At 36.4% G+C, this 12,231-nt stretch overlaps 1 protein-coding gene across 1 annotated transcript in view; it reads right to left on the bottom strand.

Annotated features, from left to right (window-relative positions):
- The window catches only part of RBMS3 (RNA binding motif single stranded interacting protein 3), a gene marked incomplete at its 3' end in the record, with an annotated part of 652,820 nt that overhangs the window by 280,322 nt on the left and 360,267 nt on the right, over positions 1-12,231 (bottom strand). The gene's annotated exons all lie outside the window — the stretch shown is intronic.

Raw genomic sequence — 12,231 nt, 5'->3', positions numbered from 1 at the left:
ACAGTAAGAAAGGGAAAGTAGGAGAGATGAAGTGAATGTGAACCGGAGACCAGCGATAAGTATCCTAAGACCTTGTTGATTAGTCTAAAGTCTGGCTCTTACTCCTCTGAGTGAGATGTGGAGCCACTGAAGGGAATCTTATTAAACATTAGATATGAACTGGTACTTTCAGATAATGGCACTGGTATTTAATTAAGATTAGAAACTGTATCTGTACCGTACCATTGGAAACTTTCATATAGAATCCCGACCACAGTACCAGATAGGAGTGAATAATTAATACTTTTTTTTTCCTTTTTGGAGCATATAAATCATTTGAAATGAAAAAGATCTAACTGTTTTTAACCAGTGACCAACAAGTTATTCTCAAAATGAAATGGGTTCTGAGTAAGTTATAAAACTCCAAAAAGAAACAGAGAACTTAGTGCTTACTTATTGAGAGCAACTGTTTATCCTGAAATCGGTTCTGTTTGCATAGAAGAAGCTATTATCAGAATGTTTACGTTCACTATTTTAAGCTGGGGGAGGGATGGGAATTGGGAGGAGAGAAGGAAAAAAAGAATCCCAAATTATTGAAATATTTCTTTGTTGTAAAATGTTAGAATCATTACATCTACCTAAGGCTGAAATATGTAAACTATTTTACTTTCAAAATATAATAATGTCTTACAAAGAAAAAAAATGACAGAATTCAATTATGACACGAGTCACTGATATATATATATATATATATATATATATATATATAATGGGTTATATTTTTCTTTAAGGCGATGCAGAATTTATTTGTTCTTCAGTGGTCTCGTGTTAATAAAATCCCAGTAAAAATAGCAAAAATAGTTCGATCTACCCAGACTTCCACATGCAGAATAAGTAGGTAAGTATTTGTATCCTGGCATTTATCTGACCAGTAATCTGGTAAGAACTGGTATCTAGAAGAGTAGAAATGCCTTATTCTGGTTATGAGGGTTTTCACCAGTTACTATATGTATTTCTTTAGTTGGTATTACCTAGAGAACCAGGTTATTTTCACTAAGTATTATTCTGCACCATTACTTCTACTCCACCTACTCATACTTGGGCTTTAAATATTATTCCTTTCTTTTTCCTCTACCCAACTCAAATAAGAAGCACTTTCCTTACCTTCTTTCTTTTTTTCTACCCCCAATGGGTTCTTGCATTGTGCAGAAATCCACAATGATTATAAATGTGGCCTCTATGAACTCTTTCCCATTTGGTGTTCAGAAATAAACCCCATTAACCTAGAAGTATGCTAAACTCAATCCACATATACAACTGGGCTTCCATTAACAGGTTAATATTCAAAGTATTTAAGTATATTCTAACACCTAAGGCACCAAAGAAAAAAACTATTTTCTTTTTATTTAAGCCTATTATGAAGCTGATCTTTGGTTAAGTTAGATTTTCTTGACTTGGTCTTATTTCCCTGCATAATGTTTTATCATCCCTGTTCCACGGGGTTAGTCTGACATATTTAAAAAGAACCATTGTCTCAAACTTGGAAAACAATGACTAGTCATATAAATATATACAGGCTAAGAGTAATCTTGATGAACAGATGTACTTGGCATCCAATTCCTTTAATATCACATTTCTGAATGCAAACTAGAGACATTATCCTCTTCCTGTCTTAAAAGTAGTAAAACTCATGGTCAAAGTGAGTACTAGATAATTTCACCATTTTCAAAGTATTCATATTCACTTAGAGATCAACCCAATTGCAGTATTTAGTAGAAAACTTTTAACAGAGTTTATTTTGAAAATTTTATCATCAAAATTAGGGAATTGAAGCTACGGAAATTATCCAGTTTAGTAATTAAACCATTAATTCATCCAAAATATTTATTGAGCTCCTGCTCCTCCAAGTACCAGAAAACTCCTCACTAGGAACAGCCATAAACCAACAAAGACTTGATCTCAAGGAACATATGAGCTAACCAAAATTTATTAGTTTCTTTATCTAAAATATTAAAAAAAAATAACCTATGGATATCACTGATCATGATAGATTTTGAGGCATTTCCCACTGATGCCATGGTGTGGTCAAACTAATCACTTGAGTTGTTAGATAATATAGATCTCCTGAGGGTATTAGAGTTCTTTTATCTCCAAAAACTCTGGTGACTTTTTTTTTTTTTTTTTGCTTTTTTGTCCCTTTTGGCAGAAAGTCATCAAATTATTAGGAAAATCAGAAAAAAGTCACTAAAGGCCACAAATACGCCTTCAAGGCCACTTTAATAATCAAAACTATAGAAAATGGTTCTTTCTTCATTTACCTGAAAGTGGCATTACTGATAATCCAGAGTAGAAGTCTTCATTATGTAAAAAACAAACAAAGAGAAACAAACAAAAAAATTCACAAAAACTTAATTACAATTGTTAGATATGTTAACATTGCTACTAAGGAATTTTTAGGAGTTACTGGCCATTTGTTCATTTCATAGGATATGATAGGAATTAAATATTTCTCTCATGAAATGTTCATGGGAATGATTTTAAACACTAAGTATTTTGTTTGTTTGTTTATTTATTACATGGTAAGTCACAGGGGAAAGTGTGAGAGACAACATAAATTCAATACACATTTTTTGAGTTCCTACTCTATGTGAGGAATTGTATGACCTAAGCTGTTAAAGAAAATGAGGCACAGCTTTTGTCTCCACAGAACTATCCATCAGGCAGGAACCTCTACATCCAAGGACTTCACTGTCTTCCATCAAACTTATACCAATATAAACCCCAGACATTTATTAAAACTAGCTCAGATTTATATTTACAACTAAAAATATTCTCGGAAGGACCAGATGTTTTGTATCATTTATATTAACAAATAAAATATAAAAATGGTGCCCTAGCAATACAAGCTTTCTATGAACAACTCATTGGAGGATCACCCCCCTCTTATTTCTGTATCTTTTATTCCTAAGTTCCCATGGAGAGGAAATCACTAGAGGGGCAGTTAAATAGACGGGAGAAGAATCACATGGGCAGAATCCAAAGATAATAACTACTTGGAGATGGGCACAGCCATCAAATAATTAGTATGGTCAGAAAACTTCAGGGCATGAAGCATCCACTTCTGATCCCCATTCCTCATAGGGATGGAATTTTGTGTGTTTGCAGTTTGCATTGAGAGCTTGGATCTGTCATTAACTTTGGTCACTTTAGGAATGCCCGCTTGTTTTTCACTGTCAATTTTTTACCAAAAGAATCTGGGTATCCCCTATGGTATATATTTGAAATAGGCTGATTAATACATATACGACATTGACTGTTCTTCTAGAAAAAATAAAGTATTTATTTATTGGCAGTTAATTTTCACATCCCCTTCATGCCAGGGCTTAGAAGTAGGTAAAATAAATTTGCACTTTCATTGGTAACACTAGGAAATGTCAAAGTTCCTTCAATGCTTTCAATTCTAAAAGTGTCATGACCATAAGTTTTGAGATATATATAATATATATATATATTCAGATATATATATATAATTTATAAATATATGACAAATTATGATCACACTTATCACATACCTTTTTTTCTCCAGTCTGAAAATATGTGCATTAAGGGTACAAAGTAGCTATGGTACCTTGTGATAAGAAGTAGGGCCTGCGATTTTGATATGGTGGGTGCCAAGGGTACTAACCTATGGGAGCTCCCTCAACCACCTCTTTGAGCTATAAGCATTGTACCATTCATGATGGACATTTAGCAGATAGACAGATACAAGGACAACAAAGGGAAAAGTGGGAATCCAACTCTGCATCTTTGAAGCCCAGTGGCAGGCCGTTGACAACAAGAGCCAAAATCTTAACTCAGCCATAAAGCCCCATTAAAATAAAGATAGGTTTACTTTAAAGGAGGAGAAAAATAGAGCAATATTTGGAAGATGATCAACAAAAATTAAAGGATTCAAAATCTGAATAATAAAGAATTCTTACCATGACATACATTGAACAGGAAATGTATGCAAGGGGAAAACATAGATGATATCAATGGAAACAGGAGTGACCTAAATTAAGTAATCTAGCAGGAATCTCAAGATACTGCTTTGAAAAAGAGATGCAACAAGCTTTACCAGAAACAGAAGCCAAAGAAGGCTAGACAACTTAAAAGCCAAAATGTTCATCATCATTAGCCATCAGGGAGATTCAAATCAAAACCACATTGAGATACCACTTTACATCAGTTAGAATGGCCAAAATTAACAAGACAAGAAACAACAAGTGTCAGAGAGGATGTGGAGAAAGGGGAACCCTCTTACACTGTTGGTGGGAATGCAAGTTGGTGCAGCCACTTTGGAAAACAGTGTGGAGATTCCTTAAGAAATTAAAAATAGAGCTACCTTATGACCTTGCGATTGCACTACTGGGTATTTACCCCAAAGATACAGATGTAGTGAAAAGAAGGGCCATCTGTACCTGAATGTTCATAGCAGCAATGGCCACAGTTGCCAAACTCTGTAAAGAACCAAGATGCCCTTCAACAGACAAATAGATAAAGAAGATATGGTCCATATGTACAATGGAGTATTATGCCTCCACCAGAAAGGATGAATACCCAACATTTATATCAACATGGATGGGACTGGAAGAGATTATGCTGAGTGAAATAAGTCAAGCAGAGATAGTCAAGTATCATATCGTTTCACCTACTTGTGGAGCATAAGGAATAACATGAAGGACATTGGGAGAAGGAGAGGAGAAGTGAGTTGGGGGAAATCAGAGGAAGAGACAAACCATGACAGACTATGTACTCTGAGAAACAAACTGAGGGTTTTGGAGGGGAGGGGGTAGTGAGTTGGGTGAGCCTGGTTGTGGGTATTATGGAGTGCACGTATTGCATGGAGCGCAGGGTGTAGTGTATCAACAATGAATTTTGGAATACTGAAAAGAAATAAAATAAAATGGGAAAAAATAATAAAGTTACCCCAAAATAAATAAATAAATAAATAAATGGGTCATATTGTAAAAAACAAAACAAAAACAACTATTGTCTTCCACTTAAATTTCTACTGAAATTTAAATCTTTAGCATAGTAAAGAAATATTAATGTCAGATGTCAGAACAATCATGGCAGACAGCAGCTCAGAGAGATCATGTTAAAAACAAACAAACTACAAATAAAGCAGAATATCAGAAGTCTCATTAATATTGAAGCATATCAACCTTATGTCATTGGCCCTTAAGACCACATTCCTGGGCCAGAGCAATTCATAGACTTAATTAACTTTTGACAAAGCTTCTCTTTAATAATTTATTAAAATGGAAAGCTTCAAGATACTAAAATGTAAATAAGGGACAAGAAATATTCTGTAATAGTTTTCTATCAATAGGCAGTAGAGTATCGTGGCTAAGAGTTCAATAAACAGATGGCCTAGATTTGAATCTTTGGGCATACCAGCCTTGGACACAAAGCACAGCACAGCACATGAAATATGACATGAATGAAATTTGGGATTATTTCTTTTGTTTCTTAGACATCTGGTTCAATATCATGTCTTAGATCATCATCACTTATGGAAGCTTTTCAGATATTTTGTGTCATGAAGATGTTTTTCATCGCCTGCTATGAATCCAATCACCACATTCACAGATAAACAACTGATAACCCAAGACTTACATAGGGATATAACTATAAAGTTTAGCTCCTTTATATTCAAAGTATGTTCCATGGACCAGCAAAACCAATATAATCTGGAAACTTTAAGAAGTACAGAATCTGGGGCACTTGGGTGGCTCAGTGGGTTAAAGCCTCTGCCTTCAGCTCAGGTCATGATCCCAGGGTCCTGGGATCGAGTCCCGCATCAGGCTCTCTGCTCAGCGGGGAGCCTGCTTCCACCTCTCTCTCTGCCTGCCTCTCTGCCTGCTTGTGATCTCTGTCAAATAAATAAATAAAATCTTAAAAAAAAAAAAAAAGAAGTACAGAATCTCAGGCTTCATGACAGACCTACAGTACCAGAATCACCATACTAGAATGATATTCAGGAGACTGCTATGCCCACATCATTTAAGCATTGTTTTAAACCATATTTCTTTGTAAGAAGATGCTTGTCTTTTCTGTGGCTTATCAAGAGCTTTTGACTTGTCATGAATTATCATAAACTCTTCACAATCATCATCTTATTGATCCTCCTGACATCATTAGTTCTACTTCTGTTATTATATTCTTTTTATAGAAGAGGAAATAGAGTTTCAGAATCACTTTGCTGAGAATCACAGACAAGAGTTGGTGTGCCTAGGATTCAAGTCTGGGCAGTCTCGCTATAGAGCTCTTAGCCATTATATTCTATTGCATAGAGATAGATAGTTAATATAGGGTATTTTTGTCACTTATTTACATTTTAGCATCTTAAAGCTTTCCATTTTCATGGATTTTTGAACAGAAGTTCTGTCAAAGGTTAATTAAGCCTATGTTTTTCATAGATTGCCAGTTCTCATGACAAGCACAAGCTTGGGTAGATATGTATGGATCTTTTCCATTATCATTTATCAACCATTAACAGTCACACCTTATAAAATGTTGTGCTAAAAGAGGAAGATCATTTGTATTGTTTTGTGTGCATTGATTAGTGTTGAGTGCCTACACTAATCAAAGTCACTGTATAATTTCACAATACTTAATCATTTTATTTTTATATTACACAACACTCCAAAGGGAATGCTGCCCGGTGACAGTTTCAGAATCAAAATCTAAAAATAAGCATATTTTTAGATTTGTACCCAGAAATCAAAGCTTTCCTAGGAGCCACAGCTAAGGAAATCATAGATAATAATGGGCTATGTTATTCACTGTCAATTCTTAGAGACAACAAAGGTATCCAAACTTAGACACTCTCAACACTCAGTGGAGACGAAATCTCCCTTCGTAACATGCAGAATGATGTATTTAGTATATGGAAGGAACAGAAAGGTTAAAACAAAACAAAACAAAACCTTCAAAATAGTGCAGAAAACATTTATCAGAAGACCAAGAAACTAGCATGCTGCCTACAGAGATGCAACCGAGTAAAGGGAATAGCTAAGTCTATCTTCAGTGTCTTGTGTTAAAGAAATCAACCAAATACCTAGCAGATGATGAAATGAAAGGACAAGTGTCTGAAACATGTCAGGCTTGGCAGTGACTCCTGGCTGATCAAAATGACTTTCTCCTCCTGAGGCAAACTTGACTACCCTTCCCAGCTTCTCTTGTGTGGCAGGGTGATTGAGTTCTAGCCAAGGGAATGGGAGCCAAAATGGCGTGTGTTACTTCCACACTTGGCTCATAGTGATCTTCCATATGTAATTCACTGTCTTCTTAGCTCATTTGTCAGCTAATGGGGAGGCCCAGAGCATGAGGGAGCAATAGCATGAAAAGGCATGGTTTTCTGAAATATTATGTGAAATGCCACTCACAAACCAAGAGTATCTGAGAAAGAAATGCACTGCTATTGGGTTAAGATAATAATATGTCGGGTATGTTTCAGTAGTTAGTCAACCCTAACTAACATACTGGGGAGGGTGAGAGCCCAGTGGTAAAAGACAGTTGGATTAGAACATAAGAATGGGTTGTGAGCCAGGTCCTTAGGTAGATAGTTAACAAGTTAATCCTCATCCACACCTGCTCACCCTTCTCCAACAGATAAAATTTCACAAACTCACATAGTGAGAGTTTTGCTCTCTTCCAGACTGCACTGCATACAGAGTCTAGAGTAACATACAGACAAATTCTCAGCATTCCCAATACCCCTTCACAGTTCACCACAGGAGACAGTCATGAAGAAATACTTTCAGCTTCTCCCTCCCTGGTTCCCTCTTTATAACTCCCTGCAGACGGGGAGCTAAATGGTCCAACTCACTTTCCATGAAAGCTCACATGATTCAAGTGCTATTAGTATTCATAAGCCATTGTTCTTCCACCCAGCAAGAAACACTTAACCAAATGACCTCATTAATCTTCACATGCGCCATGATCCTTGATCTTTTGGAGGCGGAAAAACAAATGCTCTTATCCCTATTTCACAGATGAAGACACTGAGGGAGAAAGAGTGTGAGGGAAAGGCAACAGACTAAAACAAGAGGGCTGCAGTTTAATTGCCACATGAAGAAAAGTATATGGAAGTATTTGGATCTAGAGGCAGCATGCTAATCTTCTGAGGCCACAAGGTCCACAAGGCCAGGTTTTGGAGAGTATAATCTTAAAAAATAGTTGCTAATGTTTACATATCACATACATACATACATGCGTGTGCGCGCACACACACACACACACACACACACACACCCCAATCTGTGTTTTGGCTCCTCTTGAAAATTAGAAGATGTGGTCACATGTAACCCATGTTCTGACACCTCAGGACACCTTACAGCTGTACATAAGTAGTGGTGTTCCCCTATCCTCCAGGGATACACTCTCTAATATGCTACACTGTCCACATGAAAACCTGGTGGCCAATAATCATGGGGATCCTGAAGGCATATGAGCTTGTGGCTCTATATTTACTGTATGTCACTAAAGAGAGAAATCTAGATTCTTCCATTGCCAAATTCCATCCCAGTTTTGTCACTTTAAAAATGGCTCAAAACAATCAGAATTGGGATTATACACGGTGCCTTTTCTGTTGGTCTTTCCTATCCTTTGTCTTCAACATTGTGTCTACAATGGCAGCTGTTAAAAAGGGGTTTGGGGCAGAGGTACCATGTAAGTGGCACCAGCAGATTGACCCATTGCCAATCTTTCTTCTTGCAGAGAGGCAATGTGGGGGAGGAAGGCCACTCAGGAGGGATGCAAAACACTATGTGCTTATGAATTCTTGAGCACAGAACAGTAAATATGTGCTGAATGAGTTGAATTATAACAAGGTTTATGAAGACACTAAAAATGTCACTTTATGAAGCTAACCTTGAAGTTGAGGACTGAACAATTTCTGTCCCATGGAAAACATTAGACCTTCCCAAGCATAGGGATCAAGAAGCTGATTAGATCAGCTTCCCAAGCTGGGGTCAAGAATCTTGAGTGGTGGCAAGATCATGAAAAGCAGAACTGTGACTGAAGTAGAGCTATATAATGGTGTTTGCTATGTTTTTTTTTTTTTTTTTAAGATTTTTATTTATTTATTATTTGACAAAGAGACAGTGAGAGAGGAAACACAAGCAGGGGGAGTGGGAGAGGGAGAAGCAGGCTCCCTGCCATCAGGGAGACCCACGTAAGCCTCGATCCCAGGACCCCGGAATCATGACCCGAGCCAAAGGCAGACGCTTAACGAGTGAGCCAGCCAGGCGCCCCTGCTATGGGGGGTTTAAGGAGTAGCTGTGGGGCTTGTTGGTGAAAAAGTATTCCCTTAACTGATATCGGCCAATACCATGCTGAAAGTGTTATTAGCATAAGGGATGAGTCTGTTAATTAAGGCTTGTGTGCAAAGACTCTTACCACCTAGAAGCCCATAAATACACATCATCCTCCTGGTCCATGGCTTAGAATCCTTTAGCTGGAAGTAAACAATATTAATCCTGAAATTATTGCATATCTGGCTTAAGGTAGTTAAACACACTTCAGACATGGCTGTGTTCAACTCTATATCATCCTTTAAACAGAAACATGCATCTCTGATGATGATGATGATGATGATGACGACGATGATAAAGATAAGGATAAGGATAAAAAAGGAGAAGTCATAGTAGCTGTAACTTAACATTTTCCAAGTCTTACATTAACATTTTATTCAATACATGTAGCCCTCAAAATAACCAGGCAATGTACATGCACTTATCCCAATTAGTCAGTCGAGGACATGCCACTTGAAAACTTTAAGTAGCTTATCTGAGATGTCACAGGTAATGAGCAACACATCTGGAATTAAACCCGAGGTTTGTACGGACCTAAAGCTTTGCCATAATGCCATTATCACAAAGATTTCTAAGTACACATTAACAGGTAAAGTAATTCTTTATGAGGACTATTCTTTTTACTTTTCCAGATACTAAATCTTTCCCAACTAGTATCTCCAAATATTTGATATCTTAATCCACTCCTTCATGTGGAATTTGACTTTAGAAGCTTATTTCTGGTCCATGTGTCCGCCTACATAAATCCTGTTGCCATCCATTTCCTTGCTTCTAGAAATTCTCTCTTCTAACTTTCATGTATGTTCATTCCAAAGAGACTAAAACAGGCTCTGAAATTTAGAGGTCAGCCTCTGGGAGCAGAAAATTAATACTATGAAGTCTGCATTTCCTCAGAGTTCACACATTCACAAGAAAATATGGTTTGGTAAAGAGATTTCCTAGGAACTTCTGAGATGTAGAGGGCTTCTGTCTTAAAACAGACCTGAAAAATATCTGAGAAACAAAATTCCAAATATTGTGCCTATTCAAACACCATGAATCACTTTTTTTCCTGAGTTGATCTAGACATTTCCCAAAAGAACTTTCTCTGGAAAATCTTTATTTTGTCTCTTATTATATATATATGAGCATTAAAATACTGCCACAACCTCTTAATGAAACCATCCTCAGATACATATCAGGCATATAAATGTAAGGTCGCTGGTAGCGGATCCTAAAACCACTGAGTTGTGATTAAATATTAAATGGCTGAAGGTAGGCATAGAAATTTAAAATTTTGTTAGTTTTCTTATCTAATCCTTAGTGTTTATCTGGGTTCCATACATTTTGATGAGCACCCTGGTGCTATCTTAAATAACTGTCATTTATATGGGTTTTGTCTCTCTCTTTACTTCATCTACCAACTCCCTACAAAGAATATGGGGTTGTGGAAAAATTTAGAGGTTTCAGTAGAACTTTTTTATTAACACAAGATTTTATATTTGTGAAAGACAGGATGGCATCGCAGCTGAGGAAATTATGACAGCATTCATCTTTATGTGTTTCTCACATTTTAGGAAGATGTTGGGAATTTGGCAATGCATTGAAATTTCTACACTGCAATTCTTTGGGATCAAAGACATCTTCTGACCATTGTTATCAAAAAAAGGGGGGGTCTATTGTCTCCAGAAATTTATGACCAGTGAGTACCTACACTAAAGGAGGAGGATATACTTACTTCCTTGAGTACATTTGGGCAGGAGTGTGCTAGAATAGTTGTTTTTTTTTTTAATTTTTTAAATTCGATTCAATTTAATTAACATTGGCTTCAGAGGTACAGTTTAGTGATTCATCAGTTGCATATAACAACCAGTGCTCATTACTTCAACTGTGCTTCTTAATGCCCATCACCCAGTTACCCATCTCCCCATCCACCTCCACTCCAGCAACCCTCAGACTCTTTCCTAGAGTTAAAAGCGTCTCTTATGATTTACCTCTCTCTTTGTTTTTGTCTGATTTTATTTTTCCTTCTCTTCCCCCATATTCGTCTGTTTTGTGAAGTCTTGCCATTTGCTACAATGTGGATGAAAGTAAATTATGGTGAGTGAAATAAGTCGGTCGGAGAAAGACAAATACCATATGATTCTACTCATATGAAGAATTTAGAGTTAGTTTTGAAGTTGGATTAAAAATAGATAAAAAATTATCACTTTCTTTTGAAAAATCTGAAATAATTAAGTACTCTAAATGGAATTATAGTGCCTATTTCTAGAGTGTATCCAAAATCATGATATGAGATATGGTAACTTGTATCTAGGCTTGAGTTCTATGAGATTTTGTTACACTACCAACCCAACCTGTAATTGCTAAGTAGTTAGTAAGGTTTATATCACTGCAGTTCTGGGTGAAAAACAGGCTGAAGTCCTATCTAGGAAAGCAGAAAAGATTACTACTTTAGGACTAACAGTGCTTAGAAACTGAAGAACTTTCAATCAAAATTTGTATATATGTTTGTATGTGTGCACTTGTGTGTGTGTTTTATTAATTTTAAAAGCGAACATGCATCAAAGTTAATTTTAATTTCTGACTTTTCACATACAAAGCACAGGCAAACCTTCAACTTTATGTTTATCATGACACATGACTTAGTAAAGTTTTCTTCCGCTGTGCCAAAATCCACCTTTCACCTTGTTTAAAGAATAATCTTTCTATGCCTACATTTAACACCCTTAGTTCCCACTCCACAATAAAGCAAACCGTTTTCTTTTAAAACTGTATTCTGAGAATAGTTTGAATTTCCCCAATTTTTTAATTGCAAAAATGAGACACTCATAATATATATGGTAGCACATCTGTTGTGCTTTACATGTATCAGTCTTCTCAAGCTAATTGGAGGCCTAAGCAAAGAGCC

Source organism: Martes martes (assembly GCF_963455335.1).
Source record: "Martes martes genome assembly, chromosome: 1".
Lineage (NCBI taxonomy): Eukaryota > Metazoa > Chordata > Mammalia > Carnivora > Mustelidae > Martes > Martes martes.
Note: the sequence above shows the minus strand (reverse complement) of the source record. Positions and strands in the feature narration are given on the sequence as shown.